Raw genomic sequence first — 21054 nt, forward strand, 5'->3', positions numbered from 1 at the left:
TTAGTAGAGACTGGGTTTCACCGTGTTGGCCAGGCTGATCTTGAACTCCTGAACTCAAGTGATCCACCTGTCTCAACCTCTCAAAGTGCTGGGATTACAGGCATGAGCCACTGCGCCCGGCCAATTCTCTGCTTTTTAATTTTTTTTGTCATGAATACGCATTTCTTTCCTTTTCTTTTTTTTAGAGACAGGGTCTCACTGTCACCCAGGCTGGAGTGCAGTGGCATGAGCATGGCTCAGTGTAGCTTCAACCTCCTGGGCTCAAGCGATCCTCTCACCTCAGCCTCCTGAGTAGCTGGGACTACAGGCACACACCACCATGCCTGGCTAACTTCAAAATATTTTGTTGAGACAGGATCTCACTATGTTGCCCAGGCTGGTCTCAAACTCCTGGCTTCAAGAGATCCTCCTGCTTTCAGCTCCCAAAGTGCTGGGATTGTAGGTATGAGCCACCGCACCTGGCCAAAATTCTGCTTTTCTAGTAAGAAAAAAATAAAGGAAACTGTGAACAGAGCCTATCATTGGATATTTAAATAATTCTTTTTATAAGTATAAACAGTGCCAAGCAGAAATAATTGGCTAAAAATGACTTAAAAGTTATAAAACACACAAACTAAAAATAGACCCATAAATAAAATTCTGAAAAACTGAAAATTCCTTAAAGGTGTTTACCAGAGTTAGAAAACTGCTGGTGTCCAGCAGTATGTTCCCTATTCAAAACGCAGTGGCAAGGCTGGGCGCGGTGTTTCATGCCTGTAATCCTAGCACTTTGGGAGGCCGAGGTGAGTGGATCACCTGAGGTCAGGAGTTCGAGACCAGTCTGGCCAGTATGGTGAAACCCCATCTCTACCAAAAATACAAAATTAGCTGGGTATGGTGGCAGGTGCCTGTAGTCCCAGCTACTTGGGAGGCTGAGACAGGAGAATTGCTTGAACCCGGGAGGCGGAGGCTGCAGTGAGCCAAGATCGCACCACTGCACTCCAGTCTGGGTGACAGAGCCAGACTCCACCTCAAAAAAAAAAAAAGCAGTGACTGGACATAATAGTTTTCAATCCAGTCAATTTTTCAGTAGGTCAATGGGTTAACCCAAATGCCACATTTGAGGAACTTACAAATTTTTCTTCTTAAGCACCTGCAGCAGCAGTTGCCTGCAGGGGCTGGGGTGGAAGTAGATAAGAATCTCTTCCCGCTATGACTGACCTCTGGGTTTGTAGGGCAGACCTGATGCTATGCCAAGAGCTGAAGATTGGCAAGGCCACGTGCCGATAGAAGGCACTTGACCCTGGTCAGTGACTCAGAGCAAGGTGGGGTGCAGGTTGCTACTTCAATGTTGAAAACATCAACTCCAGCCATTCTAAATGCTTTTCTGTTTAACGTTTTTAAAGTTATAACAGATAGTGATCTCTGTTAGAAAAGAGAACTGGCAAAGTCTCTTTTGTTTGTCAACCCCAGCTGTCCCCAAGCTGCTGTTGTCTAACCAGAGCTCTCAGTGACCATAAGCCCCATGTCCAGCTGTACTTTCCCCGCCTACCCCAGTCAGGAATAATCCAGTCTTCCAGCTTCTCTGCAGGGCTTCAGGGCTGTGAAGTTCTACTGGGACAGAAGAAAATTGGCAGCAGTACAGAGACATGGTTTCCAACTCAGCCAGCTCTTTGCTGGTCCTTTTACTTACACCTAATACACCTTAGGCTAAAGTCTAATTCCATTCCCCCATGATGGCTGTTTCCTGTGTGTCCAACTCTCCTCAAATTGTTCACCCCACTCCTATCTCTCTCTCCAGTGACCCTAACGTCTCCTTCCCTGGGAGAGTGAAGCACATCAGGTTCACTGCTCTTTTCTTTGCTTCTAACAGGATCCACATGGTATTTCCAAGACCAGTCTTCCTCCAAGCTCTCCCTCCCACACTCTCTGGCCTCCCCCAGGATCCAGTTCAATAAATTACCCCTCTTTCTCTGATTCTCTAATCCTTCCCTTGTGTGGTTCCTTTCCTTCACCCCACAAGCATAATTCTTTCTCATTCTGGAAAACCTTTACCTTCTCTCTCCTCAGAGTTCCCACCCTGCCCTTCACAAACTTCTTGAAAGGAGCCCGAATTTTGTGCCTCTATTTCCTCAGCTTCTTTTACTACCCACCAAGTCTGGATTCCACCCCCATCAGTCTACTGAAACTGTCCCCACTAAGGTTACCAGTGACTTCTTGTTGGATTATTAAATGACGTATTTTTGATCTTCTCCTGAATTGACCTACCTCCTGATATTTGACCAGTTTCTGCAACTCCTTCTTAAAATTCTTGTAATTTCATTGGCATTTCTGTTTCCTGATGCTTTCTAGCTGCCTCCTCTGGCCTCTTGTCATCAGACCCATCCTAAATACCATTGTGCTTTGAATTTAGGCCTGACCCTGCTGCTCAGCCTTCCTGCCCATCGGCTTCCTTCCGTTAGCTTTTTAGTGAGAGGAGGTATGAGTGTGACCCACAGCTGCTCAGCAGAGCTCTGCAGAATGAAACCACTGGTCTCTCTGATTGCCTACAGAGCACGTAGCCTTGACCCAAAGGAACAGATTTTAATGGTGGAAACTCAGGCATTGGGCCCTTGGTGGACTGGATGTAGGTAGGTCTTGTAGCTGACTCCCACATTACCCCACAGGAGGCCAGGCCTTTCCCTGCTCCAAGACTCAGCCAACCTGGGGGACATAAAACTGTGGCCTGTAAAGGCTGGGTGCCCACAGGTCTGCTCCATATTATATTCCAGAGTCTTCCATGCTGACACATGGAGCTCTGATTGATTTGTCTTCATAGCTCTATGGTTTCCTGCTGCATGGATACGCTCCCATCTCCATTCTCTTGATGAACATTAAGATTGTTTCCAGTTTTGAGGTATTTCCCATACTGCTGCCATAACACTCTCATGCTGGTCTCCTCTTGCACACATGCAGGGATTTCTCCAGGGTCTATGTGCATCTTGAATTTTACTGGTTAATGCCATGTTGCTCCCAAAGGCTGTACGTTCCTACTGGCATGCAACATCGTCCCCAACATTCTAGCCAAAGGAAAAGGCACAAGCCCTGCCTGCCTCAATTCAGATACCTACTTCCTTTTCTTTGCTACCAGGTTGCTAGGTGATGGTTGAACCTTCCACACAACTATGTGAAAATGATACCAGACTCCCCATGCCTGGTTCCACCCTCACTTGGGCCCTCAGTGCTGTTTATCAGCCTTCTTGCTTGAGCCCTGCTGGGAGAAGTCCCCACACCCTACAGCGAGGCTCTTTTCCAGGATTGGCACTTTCTCTCTAAGTGCCTGCTTCCACGGCCAGCTACATAATATGTGGAACCCAGTGCCAATGAAAATGTAACGCCCCTTGTTCACAAAGCAGGAAAAAGCTTTTTCTTTTCCCCGCAGTCTCTCTCTCTACTTGTATGGTGGGTTTTTAAAATTTGCTATTTAATGCTGCTCTCCCTCGGGCACAAGAGATCCTTATAGCTCAAGTGCAGATCCTCTCAGTGCCTGAGGCTCTGCCCTCTGCTGAGCAGCCACTGGTCACATTCACACCTCCTCTCACTAAAAAGCTCACAGAGGGAAGCCGATGGGCAGGAAGGCTGAGCAGCATCACTTCACACAGACGCCCAACCCTGATCCTTCCCGTATCTGCACCCAGACCCATGCCAGGATGGGTGCAGTCACTGGGTGGAGGGGCAGGTGGCCCGGAACTTGTCCCAGGGAGGTGGGGAGGTGGAGGGAGGTAGGACCTCAAGTGAATGGAGGCTCCCAGCTCCTGGCACGTGAATTTTACTGGTTAATACCAAGTTGCTGTAAAGGCTGTACATTTGTACCAGCATGCAACGTATTTCTAACCAAAGGAAAAGGCGCAAGTCACACCTGCCTCAATTCAGATACCTACTTCCTTTTCTTTGCTAGGTGTTGTCCCATCAGATATCACTTAGAAAACACAAACTCAATGATAGAATTATTAAGGATTTCGAGATGGTGACTGAAGAGCATTAAACTTCAAGCTCAGCGTCCTGTGCAGCTGCCTGATTCACTCACTCCTCAGACCCAGTGCCCAAGACCCCCTCGCCTGTGATAACCTGGATTCACTGGAGGCCCTGGTGTGTGTGTATTGAGTTTCACTGGCACAGGTGTCATGGTTTCTGCAAAAAGATCCCCAAATAATTGTTTGTGTCTATTTGGAGTTTGTATTTGTCCCTTTCTCCTCAGTGGCCTCAGCCATTTAACCTAATTCTTCCCTTTGTTTCTGTAGTGTAATAATAGTTTTGTTCGTGATGGTTACAGTCATGTCACTAAGGCTTTGGGTACCAAAACAATGTTTAAAACAATTTGATGGAAAAGTGCAGAAATCCCACTACAGACTAAGCTGGCTAACGCTCTGTTTCGCTGATCCATTGTGTGGCTCCTTGTCTAATGTAGTGAAACATGAAGTGAGCATGATAATCACTGGTAAAAGTAAAGGTGATTTTTGACTAATGAAACTATATTCCAATCAAAATAATAATGTCATATTAAGAAATAGTGTAAAGTTACTTTCAAAATATTTCCAGATTTGTTTTTAAAACTATAAGACTATTTTCTCAACAAATATTATCGAGAATAGAAAAATCAATTTCATATTGTTTCATATGAGTAGAAGGCAATCTCTTCTTAACGTGAACTGAAATTGGCTTTGTGTCAGAATGAAAAATTTGAAAATAACTCCAGGATTTCCTGAGATTCAGCAGCTAAAGATTTTGTAGCAGAAATCCTGTTTAGTGTGTGTGTAAATATTCTTGCTGTTTTAAAATCAATATTTGCCCAAAGAACGGCATTTCTAAAATAAATTTGTTTTGTTTTGTTTTGTTTTTCTTTTCTTCATCTTTTAAAGTAATTGGGGCTGATGTAGGTTTTTTTTTTTTGTTGTTGTTTTTTTTTTTTTGCTATTCCTAGCCACTAAAACTTTCCAAAATGCTACGTTCTGTGCCGTTAGTGGTAGCGTTTGCAGAAAAAATAATAGATTGTAAAGGAAGCAACACGGGACACCCATGTTTTTGTTATTCAAAATGCAGCTACATGTGTTTACAGTTCTTAACCATTTCCTCTGACAGCCTGGGGAGACAGACTTCTAATTTGTGTTTTGATAAACTGAGAGCGACAGAGCGGTTGCTGGCCCTGCTTGGAGGTGGAGTGATGGTGTGGTCAGAAGGGAAGCCTGGAAGTTACACTCGTAGGGTGTGTGTTACGTGACCTTTGTTTAATACACATTCTTATTTTATCCTCACAACCATGCCACTTGGCAGGTGGGGAAGCTGAGGTGCGGGGCAGGGTAGTCACTTGGCCAGTGCCACAAGTGGAGAAGCTGCAGGGCCCATCCAGCTTACACCACTCTGTCCCTCTCGATAACAGCAGGGAATCGGGTGCTACTGAGCCCTGTGGTCTGCGGGAGGAAGCTGCGTGTTCTCTGAGGGCATGTATGCCTCTAGTCTGGTTCTCCTTTCTTTGTTCTCCTTTCAGTTGTCCTTGGTCACTCCATTTGATCACGTGGAGAGAATTGGCAGTTTTTGGAGGCAGTCCCTGAGTGCTCTGTGATGGCTGAGGCTCCCCCAGCTGCAGAGCTTTAGGGGAAGTTCAGTTCATCTGACGGAAGAAGGTGAATGGCCCTGACAGCCTGTCCCCAGAGCTCAGCCCTCTGGGAGTGAGCCGTGTTCAGTGGGTGAGGCTCCCCCATGCAGCCTGACAAGAGCTGCCAGTGTCCTGCTGATCAGGAACCCGAGACCAGGGAGAAGTGATCTGCCCAGGACCCCACAGCAGACTGTGTGGCAGAGTGTGGCTCCCGCACTGGGCTTCTGGCAGCCTTTGCTCCAGTCAGCATGGGCCATGCAGCTGCAAATGGTTGTAGATGCCACTTGTAGGACTGCTGGGTGTTGGTATCTTGGCGTCATTCTCATTTGTTAGGAGCCTTGGAGCCACATTTTCCTTGGGAATAGATTATATGTTTCCCCAAACTAAATTCACTCACTGATACTTGAGATCTTGGGATCTTGAGTATTTGTCTCATGTCTCACCCCAACTTTATTCTAGATTTGGGGTGAATAGGTGGGAGCAGTTCACCTGAAATTCCTTAGAACAAGACTTGCTGTGTCTCTGTGGCCTGTAGGAGCTAAGGGACTTTCTGAAGACCCCAGGGCTGACATGCCCTGGGGATGATCCTGTCCAGCCAGGGCTACAAGGTGAGCTCCCATGGTCACTGTGGCTCTTCCCCGTGCCAGCCTCTTCCACCTCTCTGGCTTGTATGGCCACGACCCTTCAGGGATCAGCAGCGTTTCTGAGATGCTGAGGGACAGGAAGACAGTAAGCCCAGGTGAGGAAGATGCCAAGTTTGACAGTTGTCCCCAGCCACTTGCCTAGTTCCCTGCAGTCTTTCAGATTCCTGGCCCCAACCTCAGCTTAGACACTCCCGACACCTTTCGTTCAGCTCCTGGGGTCTCCAGGAGGCTCCCCAGCCCCCAGCCTTGATTGCCCTCAGAACTCTGTCTCTTGAATCTGGAGCCAAACCTGCTTCTAGCTCATGCCTGCCCAGCAGACCTGGGGCGCCTCCAGACCCAGCTCCTGAGTGGTCCCTGGTTTCTTACCGAAGTGTCAACCTTCTGATTTCCTGCATTTTGCCCTCTTCTCTAGAGCCACATACTCCTTGTTCCTGTCTGGACCATCCCACGTCAAGTGGGGTCGAGGTCCCAGAGCAATGGCTCTCACCTGTAATCCCAGCACTTAGGGAAGCTGAGGTGGGAGGATTGCTTGAGCCCAGGAGGTGGAGGCTGTAATGAGCTATGATCACACAGAGTGAGGCCCTGTCTCAAATAATAATAATAGGGCCAGGCGCAGTGGCTCACACCTGTAATCCCAGCACTTTGGGAGGCTGAGGCAGATGGATCACTTGAGCTCAGGAGTTTGAGACCAGTCTGGGCAACATAGCAAAACCCTGTCTCTGCTAAAAATACAAAAATTAGCTGGGCGTGGTGCACACCTGTAGTCCCAGCTACTTGAGAGACTGAGGTGGGAGAATCGCTTTAAACCAGGGGTTGAAATCGTGCCACTGCACTCCAGCCTGGGGCACAGAGCAAGACTCTGTCTCAAAAATAATAATAAAAATAATAATTTAAAAAGTGGGATCATGGAAAGCCTTGTCAGGAACCACCAGCGAACCTCATACTTTGTCAGGTAGGTGTGGGGTGAGGCCAGACTTGGGTCAGGTGGGACCCCAATAGACAGAAGACGGGAGAGACAGCTGGACATGGGGCTACCCGAGAGCCAAACCAAGGAAGCCCAACCCTGATGTGGGGTCCACAGCCTGGACACAGGTGACACAGCCAAGAAGGCTGAAGCCTATAAAGGGTGACTAGGAGGGAGGTGGTGAGTGAAAAGCAGAAGCCAGAGGCCAGCTGGAGCAGCTGAGGGGCTCTGGCTTCCGAGCATCTCAGATGGGGACTTGTGGGAAGGTAGCGTGGAGCCACAGTTCTGACTAGGGTCTGCCCCCGGGGCTGTGATGCACAGCATGGCCCCATCCTTTGCTGTCACCTCTATGCCCACTAGGGTTGCTCCTCCTCTGCCACCTATCAGGCCACCTTCTGAATCTCTCCACTCACTTGTACACTCTTGCTCTTCCCTGCAAGCCCAGCCTTTGCTCCCAGCCCAGGCCGCTGCACCTCTGGCCCTAGGCTGCTATAGGAGCTGCCCTTTTAGAAGAAGCTCTGATGTGACCTGCGACTTGGTTCAGGCCCTCTTGAAGCTTGGCCAGCCTTGGCTGCTTTCTGATCCCAGCCAGAATTCAAACACATGTCCCTGTTTGGTTTTGGCCAAGGTCTCAGTGGCTTCAGTTGAGAATGTCTGGCCCTGTCCTGTCCTATCCTGAGTTGTCTCTCCCTTCACTAAGAGATGGAGTTCTGCAGTTCTACCTGAGCCACTTTTAGCACCCAATCTGGCCAGCCCTGCTCTTGCTTCATGATATCTCAGGGCTGATGCCACAGAGATGAAGCTGTGAAAACTTGAGGGCAAGGGCTTGTCTTTGTTTGCCACTGAGTCCACAGTGTCAGCACTTAGTGGGCACACCGTAACTATTTGGATAGGAGCCTGAGCTCCCATCAAGGAGGTGGGTGGTCTCAGGGTCAGAACCGTGATTCCCCTCCACCTGGTGCCACTTAGATGCACACACCAGTGTGGGATTCACAGCTTGCCTCAGGGCTCCAAGGATCGGTCTTAGATCTCAGATGCCTATGCCTATGTCCTCCTCCATCTGACTCTGCAGTTGGCCTTAGTGCCCTGCTCATTTTCACACCCTTGTGTCCCCAGTTGCAGTGGCCAGGAGAGCTCTTCTGTTAAGATACAAGTGCATTTGTACTGGGGAGATGTGTGCTGTGGCATTGTGCTGTGCCTTGTGTAGGTGCTCATCCTGGGGAGAAGCCACTTCATTTTGCCTTGCTCACTGGGGTGGCCATTCTGGGCACATGGTTTCAATTAAAATGCATCAGCAGGATTTGCTAGGTTACTTGGCCAAGTGGTGTCACCTGGTGTCTAATGGATGCGCGATCTAAACAACAGACCTTTCCCACCATTTGAGGGGCTGAGCTCGGTTAGGAGTGCCTGGGAGCGTGGGAGGTGAGCTCAAAGTCTACGGAGCCACTGTGCCAGGCTGGAGAGCAGGGCAAGTTCTGTGGAGTCGTTGGAGGTCAGTGGGGCACCAAGAATGGCCTAGAGAGGAAGTGCAGATCTCTGCCACACACGCCCTTCTCCCCGCTCTGCAGCTTGGCCCCTTTCAAAGTCAGGGGAACTTCCTGAGGAAATGGAGCCCTAGCAGGGCCCAGAGGAAAGGATGGCTCTCACTAGACGTATCACCTTACTTCCCAGGCACATTTGAAAATCCTCCTGCAGGGAATTTCCACAAACCAGATTATTTTGTGAATGCCCATGAGAGACTGTGTGATTAATTAATTAATTAATTACTTATTTTTTGAGATGGAGTCTCACTCTTTCGCCCAGGCTGGAGTGCAGTAGCACCATCTTGGCTCGCCGCACCCTCTGCCTCCCAGGTTCAAGCGATTCTAATGTCTCAGCCTCCCGAGTAGCTAGGATTACAGGCGCTGCTACCACACCAAGATAATTTTTGTATTTTTAGTAGAGATGCGGTTTCACCATATTGGCTGGGCTGGTCTCAAACTCTTGACCTCAGGTGATACAGCTGCCTCGGCCTCCCAAAGTGCTGGGATTACAGACCTAAGCCACCGTGCCTGGCTCAAGTGTCTGATTTAAAGGAACACCCAGGACATTTATTCATCAAATGACTTATTCCTTTGTCATATAAGTGTCATATAACCCAACACATAAGTCCATTTTTTGGTTGGATTTTTTTTTAAACTAGTCAAGTGCAGTGGCAAGAAGGGGGAAAGAGTAGAACAAGGAGTTCAACCTGTAACTGACAGTGAGCAATCAACTGAGATAACACACTACCTTCGAACCAGCCCATGTGGTTGGATTTTTGAATCAAGCTTTTCTTTAATAAGAGTAACGCTATCAAGGAAAATCCACAGGGGTGAGGGCAGATCATAGAGGTTGGCAGGACCAGCATCAAAGTGAAGGATTGCATATGTAAGCTAGTCCATACTTTGGTTTACACAAATCTATGGGAACCATCACTACCGAAGGCCCTCATGGTGCTTGAATGCAACAGAAATGAGCTTCATCATGTTGAATCAAGTGTTTGGCCTCTGAAAGTCAAGACTTGGTGGCCATGCAGGATTCTGGCCTGGCTTCTAGAAGGGAGAGCTCCAGCTCTGGCTTAGTGAGGTTGTCAGCCTCGGGGTGCCTCAACCAGAATGATAGTGACCACAGACCACAGAGACTTCAATCAGGTCAGTGTGGTAAAGATTGGAATCTACGTTCAGCAGGTTTGGAGGAGCACCTTGCACACAGCATCGGCTTCCTCGCTCCAGAAGTAAATGGTTCTCTGTAGATTACATAAGGATCGTCTTGTCCGACAGCCCCAACTTGAAGGGTGAGCCCTGGGGGTTCAGTTCCTTCAGAGTCAAGTATGGCTCACCATCTCACCTCTGCCTTATCCTGTTCCTCAGCAGGGTTGGGAGTCTTCCTGGAGTGAGTCACCATGAATTCCACAAACAAGGTAGAAATGACAGTGGTGTTATTGCCCGACAGTTGGGTAGACTCCCCCAAGATCCAGATGTGATCAGCCCTGGTCCTAGTGATAGACCGGCCCCTCTCCTACCACCCACGGAAGCTGCCTCATCATTGCCATTATCTACTTTCTCAACAGGAGAGACTTGATACAGAAGGCACAATCCCTGCCCTCAAAGAACCTGGGACAAGTTGGGGAGGTGTAACTGAGTTGGTAAAGAACCCCTGGGTAGTAAAGGAGAGTGAATTCATAGATTCTGTAGACAAACCCTAAGGAGTGACTGGTTGTTCCCCTGGGGCCAAGAACTGCTGCCTCCCTCCCCTCCTCCTTCTTTTGCACAGCTTTATTGAGCATAATTGATATACAGTAAACTGCACACTTTGATGGATTTTTGACATATGTCTGCCCCTGTGAAACCAACACCACAGTGGACAATGACCATCTCCATCACTCATTTCCTTGTACCCATGGAAATCCCTGCTTGCTGCCCTCCTGCCCCCAGTCAACTACTGATCTGCTGTCAGTCACTATGGATTAGTTCACATTTTCTAGAATTGTATGTATGTAGAATCATGCAGTATGTGCACTTTTTTGGGTCTGTCTTCTTTCACTCAATGTCATTGTTTTAAGGCTCATTCATATCATTGTATAAACAGTTTGTTCCTTTCTATTGCTGAGTAGTATTCCATTATATGAATATACCACAATTTGTCTATCCATTCATTAGTCAGTGGACTTTGAGTTCTTTCTAGTTTGGGGGCTGTTACAAATAAAGTTGCTATGACTGTTCATGTACAAGTATTTTTGTGAATATATGCTTTTATTTCTCTTGGCAAAGTACCTAGAAATCGAATGACTGGCATATGTTCAACTTTTTTTTTTTTTTTTTGAGACCGAGTCTTGCTCTGTCGCCCAGGCTGGAGTGCAGTGGCACGATCTTAGCTCACTGGAAGCTCCACCACCTAGGTTCATGCCATTCTTCTGCCTCATCCTTCCAAGTAGCTGGGACTATAGGCACCTGCCACCACACCTGGCTAATCTTTTGTATTTTTAGTAGAGACAGGGTTTCACCGTGTTAGCCGGGATGGTCTCGATCTCCTGACCTCGTGATCCACCCACCTCGGCCTCTCAAAGTGCTAGGATTACAGGCGTGAGCCACTGCGCCCGGCTGTATGTTCAACTTTTAAAGAAACTGCCAACTGTTTTCCAAAGTGGTTGAACCATTTTCTATCCACACCAGCTGTTTATGAGAGCTGCAGCTGCTCTATATCCTTGTCAACACAAGGTATGGTCAGTCTTTTTAATTTTAGCCATTCTAGTGGGTGTGTAGTAGTATCTCATTGTAATTTTAATTTGTACTTCTCTAATGACTAATGATGTTGAGCATCTTTTCATATGCTTACTTGCCATCCAGACATCTTGTTTGGTGAAGTGTCTCTTCAAGTTCTTTACCCTTTTTATTGGTTTTGTTTTTGTATTTTGAGACAGTTTCGCTCTGTCTCCCAGGCTGGAATGCAATGGCACCATCTCAGCTCACTGAAACCTCTGCCTCTGGGTTCAAGAGATTCTCATGCCTCAGCCTCCCAAGTAGCTGGGATTACAGGTGCCCACGACCACACCTGGCTAATTTTTGTACTTTTAGTAGAGACGGGGTTTTACCATGTTGGCCAGGCTGGCCTTGAACTCCTGACCTCAAGTGATCCTCCCACCTCGGCCTCCCAAAGTGCTGGGACTACAGGTGTGAGCCACTGCACTTGGCCCATACTTCTTCATTTTTGTAGCAGTGCATTTTGAAGCACAAAAGTTTTAAATCTTTTTTATTTTTATTTTATTTTATTTATTTTTTACAAGAGCACAAATCCATCTTTATTTATTGACTTTTCATTAGTTTAAATCCTTGAGGGGTACAGCATCACTCGGATTCTGTGTCCCCATAACAGGCTTCCTGCCTTAGCAGGATGATTCCTTCGGAACTTGGTATGAAACATGCCACTGTTTCCATGGGCTTGAGTTACCTTTCCCCAGATTACTCTGGTTTTGTTTTGTTTGCCGCCAGGAGTCACTGTGTTGTTCTTTGCTTTGTATACATAGTTGCGTCTCTTGTCCAAATAGAATTCTGTTTCATCTCGGGCATAATCATCTTTAATTTTAAGAAGAGCTGTGTGCTCCCTTTGGTTCTGGAGACCCCGCTTATACCCAGCAAAAATGGCCTTGGACCACAGCCTTCCAGACATATTTTCTTTTAGAAGTCCTGTTCCCAGTAGGCTTCCACATGATCCAAGATGGCAGGAAGCTATTTTTATTTTTATTTTTTTGAGATGGATTCTTACTCTGTTGCCTAGGCTGGAGTGCAGTGGCATGATCTCAGCTCCAGAGTTCACGTAATTCTTGTGCTTCAGCTTCCTGAGTAGCTGGGATTACAGGTGCGTGCCACCACACCCAGCTAATTTTTGTATTTTTAGTGGAGACAGGATTTCACCATGTTGGCCAGGTTGGTCTTGAACTCCTGCCCTCAAGTGATCCACCCACTCGGCCACCCAAAATGCTAGGATTACAGGCATGAGCCACTGTACCCGGCCCACAAAAGTTTTAAATCATGATGATGATTTTTAGATCAAGGTATTGATGTTTATCTTTACAGCGTGTGCTTTTTGTGTACTTTTAGGAAATCTTTGTAAATCCAAGGCCACAAAGAATTTCTCCTATGTTCTCTTCTGGTTGTTTTATAGTTTTAGTTCTTACATTTAGGTCCATGATTCATTTTGAGTTAATTGTTGTCTATGGTATGAGGTAAGGGTCTCGGTTCAGCCATTTTCTTTTTAAGATTCCTGGTGCTCTGAGTCAGTATTCTGCCCTCTCCCCACTACACCTCTGTCTCCACCTCTTCATGAAGCTGCCATCTATTCCAGTCTCTGATGTCTCCTATAATACATTCTTCAGCCTCTGACCTCCTGCTGTACACTTAAGCACTTGGTGAGGACAGAGATCCCTCTCACCCTGCTCTGGATGTCATGGAGCCTCATTTGGTATTGGTCACAGAGGCAAAGACTAGATGGCATACCTTTGAGGCCATTCTACTGTTGACGGCTGTTTATTTCTGGTGGCAATTTGCCATCCCATATATTCATCTGCAGCAGTGACTGCCAAAGGATATGGAAGTTCCCATAGGGAGAGAAAACCAACCAGATGTCAGCTGGCCTGATACCCTTGTTGGCACGTGCATACACCCCTGTGCATGAAAGGTATGCAGCCTTCCAGAGTGAGGGCAGATGTTGTCTTCACCTTAGGAATGAGAAAACTGGGATTTCACAAGATCCAGTGGCCTGCTTAAGGTCACTCAACTGGCTTATCACACAGGACCTGACTCCAGAACATGCCTCGACCTCTGGGCTGCACTGCCAGGCCCCTGGCTGTCACTGTTGTGGAAAGGCCTGGCTCAGGCCTCCTGCTCCCAGGACAGAAGTCTCCACCCTGTAAATGCTGCAAGTTGCATGTGGAATTTTCCTACCACCAAGGCAAAATGCAGCCCTACATTCTTTTATGGTTTCAAAGGAAAGGAACTTCAATGGATGAGGAGTTTCAAAGGGTGTATTTAAGTCTTGGGTGCAAGTCAAAGAACTAGGTTTGGGAGGGGCTGGTTGGCCCCTTTTCAAATGGATCCAGGCTTTTATTTTTTTCGTCTGCCCTTTGCTGGGTCTAGAAAGGAAGTGCTCCTGGAGGGTTTGGGTGTTAGTTCACAGCACCAAGGCTGTGGAGGAGAGGAAGTAAAGGCTGCCTGGATGTACCTTCCTTCAGTTCTGCTTGCAGCAGGCCCTCCACAATGCCTTGCTGACCCCTTCAGGACCTAATTTTCTCAACCTGGCCAATTTCCAACCTTTTCCCCAGCCTTTTCATTCGGGTCTCTGTCCACCCAGCCCGGGTGGACACTCACACGCTTTACCAGGTGCATACCCTTCTCCTAGCCCTCAGCTCTGCATGTGTGAATGCCTTCCTCTCAGGGGACCAAGACCCAGCTTGGATCCCAGTTTCTGTGAGGTGGGCAGGCCTGTTTCCTGCCCTGTCACCCCTCAGGCTTGGCCACCCTTCCATGTGCTAAGCCTGTCTCCAAGGCTCAGTCTTGCAAAACCTCTTCACCTGTGACCTGAAACTGGTAATTAAGCATCATCTCATTTCCCTCTGCATAGCTTTCCCATGTGTCTTATCTTCCCACTTAAATTGTAAACTCCTGGGCACAGACAGGTCTGACTCTTCCTCATTCCATCATATCTCCTCTTCATCTGGCATCCTCCACACCGCCCAAATATATATGGATTGTTATTGTTGTTGTTTTTGAGACAGAGTCTTGCTCTGTTGCCCAGGCTGGAGTGCAGTGATGTGATCTTGGCTCACTGCAACCTCCGCCTCCCTGGTTCAAGTAGCCTCCCAAGTAGCTGGGACTACCGGTGAGCACCACCATGCCTGGCTAATTTTTTTGTATTTTTAGTACAGATGGGATTTCCCCATGTTTCCCAGGCTGATCTCGAACTCCTGAGCTCAGGCAATCCACCCACCTTGACCTCCCAAAGTGCTGGCATTACAGGTGTGAGCCACTGCCCCCAGCCAGTATGGATTGTCTCAGTGTGATTTACCCAGGTCCAAGTTTTGGCAGGAGAAGGTGGGAGGTTTGCAAGCTGCAGTTTACAGTTTTCCTATAAGTTCTGGGAAGGACACTGACAGTGAGATGCATGCCCCTGTCCGGGATGGGGGCTTGGGGTTAATAAAGCTGGCGTTCATTTCTGAAAGTAAGAGAAATAAGAGTGTCCACCGAAAAGAGGTCCTGAGCTTAGAGCTTACACCTCCCGGGAGCGCCTCTGCCCCAAGAATGTCTCCTTTGCACCATACACAGAAAGGGTGTGTGGCTGGGATGATTACACAGCACATGCACAAATGCCCCACGTGCCAAGCTCCGTAAAATGTGCCACATCCTCTAAGCTGTGCTGCTGGGGAAAGGATCTGCTTGTGTGCAGCTTCTACCTGTCTGCGTGAACTGAATTGAAAGAATTCAGAAAACATGCATGCCATGCACAGTACGGGGCACTTCTGAGGAGCTGAGAATGAATCAGGCTTGGTCTCGGCTCCCAATTAACTTGCTGCCCACTAGAGAAGGTGACACATGAACATGCTTGAGTGTGATGCAAGGCTCTGACAATCATTAAAGGAAGGAGATCTTCCCTGGGGAGGAGACATTGAGGACAAGACTTCTGGAAGTATAGAAACGAGAGAAGGAAATTTCAGGAGGAGGAATGTCTGTGAGCAAAGGTAGGGAGTGGAGATCAACCAGGGCATGCTCAGGGGACAATGAATGGCCTGTGTTGCCTAATATAGGTGAATATAGGGATGATGAGGCTAAGATATTGGCTTGGGATCAATTTATCAACATCCTTGAAAGCCAACTTAATGCTTTATGGGCATGACCTCTCTGAGTCAGACACATAGATCTAGCTTTACTGCTTCATAGATGGGCAACCTTGGGCAAGTTGGTTCCTCTCTCAAAGCCTCAGTTTCCTCATCAGTAAAACCAACTCAAAAGGTAGCTGTAAGGAGTAAGTGAAGATATTGCTTGTGATGTGCACAGTAGGTGCCTGCATACAGTAAGTGCCCAACAGATGATCATTGTTAATGTTGTCTGTTCAGACTCTGGGCCTTCTCATAGTATGGATCATTTCTGAGCCAAAGAGCAGCAATGCCTCAGCATTCTAAAAGGGTGGATCAGAAGAGTCAGGTGGCGTCAGGAAGACCAGTTGTAAGGCTGTTGCAAAGGCCCAGGTGAGAGCTTACAAGTTCAGAACCCAGGCACCAGTAAAACTGGGGTAAAGAGGAGAGGGGAGGTGGGTCAACAGTACTAGCAGGTATCAAACTTCAAGACAGGGTTAGGCAAAACCCAGGTGACTGTGACAGAAGTACAGACACTTAAGAGGGCCACACATAGTCATTAGCTCATCGCCCAGGAAAAGTCCCTGCCATAGTCTGAGTCTCTGGCCTCAGGGATCCCAACATTGAGGAGGGAGCAGAGGAAGCGGTGGGTGTGAAGCCTGGTGGTGCTCAGACAGGTACAGTAGACAAGTAGTGCTGGGGGCTGTGTCAGGAGACAGTTGGGGTACTCTAGGGGTAGGAGACAGTTGGAGTACTCTAGGGGTAGGGGACAACTTTCCAAAGCTCCGTGGAACAGGGAACAAGGCCCGTCTCTGTCACACACATACTACGTGATCCTGAATCCACTGTTCTATTTTGTGCCATTTTTCTTTTTCTTGTTTATTTTTCTTTTGCATTAATTTTTTTATTATTGTCTTTTTTCTCCTCTACAAATTGAAAGTTATACATGGTGTTTCTTTTTCTTTATCTTTTTAGTGGCTGCCCTGGAAATTACTACATGCATACTTATCAAGGTCTAAAGTTAGTCAATCACTTTACCTTCCTCTTCAGTATTGCAAGACCTTAAAGCATTTTAACTGTTTCCCCCCGTCTTGACTCTGTGTATTTTCATTATCTCTTGTTTTGTTGTAACTTCAGAAAACCTTAGAGTGATTATTATATTATATAGTCCATGTTTGCCTAGCTCTACCCACGTATTTACCATTTTCGTAGCTCCTCATACCTTCTTGCGTCCTAGATCTTCCATTTGGGATCACTTTCCTTCCACCTAATGTGCATCCTTTAGAATATCATTTAATAAGAGTTCCCTATTTATATATTCTCAGTTTTAGTTTTTCTGACAATATGTTTGTTTGGTGCTCATTCTGGAAGATATTTTCACTGGAAAAAGAATTCTAGGGTGTCAGGTCATCCCTCCCTACCTTTCTATGTGGAGATTGACAAATCAGCTGTTAGTCTAAGGTATACTGACATTTTCCCTCTGGTTTTCTCTCTCTCTCTCATATGTGAGTGATGTGTGTGTATTCTGCAATTTACGATACACGTTTAAATACGTACTTCTTTCTTTTCTTCTTTTTTAAAAATCCTGCTAGGAATTCCTTAGGCTTCTTAACATCTATGAATGGTGTGTCTTATCAATTCTGGAAAAATTCTCAGCCAATATCTCTTCACATATTGCCTCTCTCCATTCTCCCTCTTCTTTCCTCCTAAAACTCCTACTAATCATATGCCGATCTCTTCCACGTCTCTTAACTTTTCTTCCATATATTTTGTCTTTTGGTCTCTCTGTGCTGTTTTCCATTGCTTTTTTCTTTTTTCTTTTTGAGACAGAGTCTTGCTCTGTTGCCCAGGCTGGAGTGCAGTGGTTGTGATCTCGATTCACTGCAACCTCTGCCTCCCAGGTTCAGGTGATTCTCGTGCCTCAGCCTCCCTATTAGCTGGAATTACAAGCTCACACCAACACGCCTGGCCAATTTTTTTTTTTTTTTTTTTTTGAAACAAAATCTGTTTCTGTCACCCAGGCTGGAGTGCAATGGTCCGATCTCAGCTCACTGCAACCTCCGCCTCCCAGGTTCAAGTCATTCTCCTGCCTCAGCCTTCCGAGGAGCTGGGATTACAGCTCCTGCCTGCCACCACACCCAGCTAATTTTTGTACTTTTAGTAGAGACGGAGTTTCACCACGTTGGCCGGACTGGTCTTGAACTCCTGACCTCAAATGATCTGCCTAGCTCGGGCTTCCAAAGTGTTGGGATTACAGGCATGAGCTACTGTGCCTGGCCCCCATTGCTTTTTTCTAAACTATCTGCCAGCTCACAAACTGTCCTTTCCACTGCATTTTAAAATTTCAGTTATGATATATTTTTCACCTCTGAAAAATATACCCCTTTCTCAAGACTGCTGAAAATTTGCTTCCTTCTCAAATCTGTTAGGTCACTCTTTATAGTTTTCTACTTCCAACAGGTATTTTCAAGCTTGTCTTTTATTTTGTTACACATGGTAAGTATGTTTTCTAATCGATGCTAGATAATTCCATGATCTCAAGTTGTTGTAGGTCTATGTCTGCTGTCTGTTGTTTCTCCTGGTTCTTAGGTTTCCTTGTGTACCTGGCTTATTTGGGGCTTATATACCACTGAGTATATTTGAAAACTTATTGGTGGGTACTTAACTGAGGCCTAGGATGAATATGCCTCTCCCCAGAAAGGATGATGGGTCCCTCTGCCAGGTGCCAGGGGCATTAGCAGTCCAGGGGTACCTTTTTATTTTATTTTATTTTATTTTTCTTTTTGAGACAGAGTCTCGCTCTGTCACCCAGGCTGCAGTGCAGTGGCACAATCTCAGCTCACTGCAGCCTCTGCCTCTTGGGTTTAAGCAATTCTTCTACCTCAGCCTCCTGAGTAGCTGGGATTACAGACACATGCCATCACACCTGACTAATTTTTATATTTTTGGTAAAGATGGAGTTTTACCATGTTGGCCAGGCTGGTCTTGAACTCCTGGCCTCAAATGATCCACCTGCCTCGGCCTCCCAAAGTGCTGGGATTACAGGCATGAACCACTGCACCTGGCCCCAGGGGTACTTTAAATTCATGAGTAGAGGTTTTATGAATCACCCAAATGATGTGAACTTGGGCCACCAATCTAAGTGATGGCCAGCTTGTGGTTACAACATCTCAGTGACATCTCCTCCCCTCTTCTCTTGCATTCCCAAGGCAGGGAGACCTGTTAGGGTGCCAGCTTAATCTAGGAGAGCCTCCTGATAGATTCCCCACTGGGGACAGGCCCTGAGATTTGACATTTGTCACACTGGCCCACAAGATCATTAAAACTGAGATTCTGGCTAGGTGTGGTGGCTCACGCCTGTAATCCCAGCACTTTGGGAGGCCGAGGGGGGCGGATCACTTGAGGCCAGGAGTTTGAGACCAGCCTGGGCAACATGGTGAAACCCTGTCTCTACTAAAAACACAAAACTTAGCGGGGCATGGTGGCATGTACCTATAATCCTGGCTACTCAGGAGGCTGAGGTGTGAAAATTGTTGGAACCTGGGAGGCAGAGGTTGCAGTGAGCCGAGATCACACCACTGTACTCCAGCCTGGGCAACAGAGCAAGACTCCATATCAAAACACACACACACACACAAAACAAACAAACAAACAAAAAAAAAAAACAAAACCTGAGGTTCTCACTTATATATCAGCGAACACCCACAGAGCCAAAATGACTTCAGTGCTTCCTACTTGTCTAGGTTCTTACCTCTCCTTAGATTCTGACCTTATTCCTTTTTCTCTTGCCAGTTCTTCATTGCTTTTAATGAGGTGTTTTTCATGTTTCACCCAGCATTTTTGCTTGTTTTCAACAATTATATCCTGTAAAACAGAAGTTGGCAGATCTTGCTGTGTAACCTTGCCTACCTCATGGCATGATTGGGAGGATTAAATGAGAACACGAAGGTAAAGGGGCTAGCACAGTGCTCAGCACGTAGGGTACTCAATAAACATGAGTTCTCTTCCTCTTACTGCCTGGTGGGGCTGGGTCCTTGGGATAAAACACAAGCCTAGTCATCCAGTCTGGCCTAAGGTCTAGGTTACGGCAGCAGCTGAGTTTTGTGTGCCTATGCCCAGAGTTCTTCATCCTTTTTCAACCCCTGAGGTACCAGCTAAATGTTTGCTCCTAGAGATGGGAGTCCTGCAGCTGAACCAAGCTGGGCCAGATGCCAATGGCAGGGGAGGCACATGACCCAGTAGCAGTGCCGGGGAGCATGAAAGGCCCCTGGGGGAGCCTGGACTCACGGCCTCTGCACCGCAGCATCCCTGGGAGTGCTGCCATTTGGCTTGTGAGGGTGGCTTAACTGCAAGTGGCTTGGGGTAGCCTCTGGCTTGTGAGCCAGGCCTCTAGGGAAAACCCTCCCGCTTGGATCTGGAAGCCAGTGGTACATGCCCATCCTGGAGGGACCAGCTTCCCAGACCAGAAAGCTAGGGTGCTCCTCTGCACTGTGGGGAGCTAGAATAAGTGTCTCCTGGGGGCAGTGCAGACTTTTCACAGAGTCAGTTCTAACCTCTCCATCCCCTCCATTACAGTCCCCCACCTGGCCACCCACCACCTGGCCAGGGTCACCATAGCCCTCCCTGACACCAGAGGGTTTTGTTTGTTTGTTTGTTTTTGAGATGGAGTCTCACTCTGTCGCCCAGGCTGGGGTGCAGTGGCGTGATCTCGGCTTACTGCAACCTCTGCCTCCCCAGTTAAAGTGATTCTCCTCCTGCCTCAGCCTCCTGAGTAGCTGGGATTACAGGTGCAGGCCACCATGCCCGGCTAATTTTTGTATTTTAGTAGAGATGGGGTTTCACCATGTTGGCCAGGCTGGTCTGGAACTCCTAACCTCAAATGATCCACCCGCCTCGGCCTCCCAAAGTGTTGTTATTACAGGCATGAGCCACCACGCCTGGCCCACCAGAGGGTTTTGATGAGAGAATGTGGATGCCATTCTCTTCCCAGTGAAGGTTCCCAACACTCAGGGTCAGCTGGCACTGCAGCCTCCTGTCCCCTCAGCCCCATTTGGTATTGGTTAGGGAGCCTCCTGTCCTTCCCTGAGCTTACTGCAGTCATTTCTGTCACCATGGCCCTTACACAAGATCCCTGGAAGGTGGGGTCTGGCCAGGCAGGCTGGGCATGTGCACCCTAACAGGTCCCAGGCCAGAGAAGCCCTTCTAGATTTCAGAATCAGGTTGGGACAAGGAGCAGGTTGGAAAACACTGTATTGGCCACAGAGGAGCCGAGGTCTGGAAGAATGAAAAGTCCTCTGATCCTAAATCATTAGAGAATATATTATAGAATGAAGCCATTTTCCAATCAAATGCAGCACTTTGGCCATTTTACCTGTATACATGCACAGACGAATTTTTTTTTTTTTTTTTTTTTTTTTTTTTTTACAGAGTTTTACTCTTGTTGCCCAGGCTGGAGTGCAATGGCACGATC

General features: G+C 47.3%; 1 long non-coding RNA gene and 1 pseudogene across 1 annotated transcript; both read right to left on the minus strand.

Annotated features, from left to right (window-relative positions):
- Positions 1–429: 429 nt before the first annotated feature.
- LOC111541225 lies at positions 430–2387 on the minus strand. The gene is made up of 3 exons (XR_002731223.1): positions 2248–2387; positions 1532–1590; positions 430–478 (listed from the first exon to the last, which is right to left on the minus strand). It is a non-coding gene; the product is annotated as an uncharacterized LOC111541225 (long non-coding RNA).
- A 9674-nt stretch (positions 2388–12061) lies between these two features.
- LOC111541229 lies at positions 12062–12406 on the minus strand (annotated as a pseudogene).
- Positions 12407–21054: the final 8648 nt, after the last annotated feature.

The sequence above is a fragment of the Piliocolobus tephrosceles genome, chromosome 17 (assembly GCF_002776525.5).
Source record: "Piliocolobus tephrosceles isolate RC106 chromosome 17, ASM277652v3, whole genome shotgun sequence".
Classification (NCBI taxonomy): Eukaryota; Metazoa; Chordata; class Mammalia; order Primates; family Cercopithecidae; genus Piliocolobus; species Piliocolobus tephrosceles.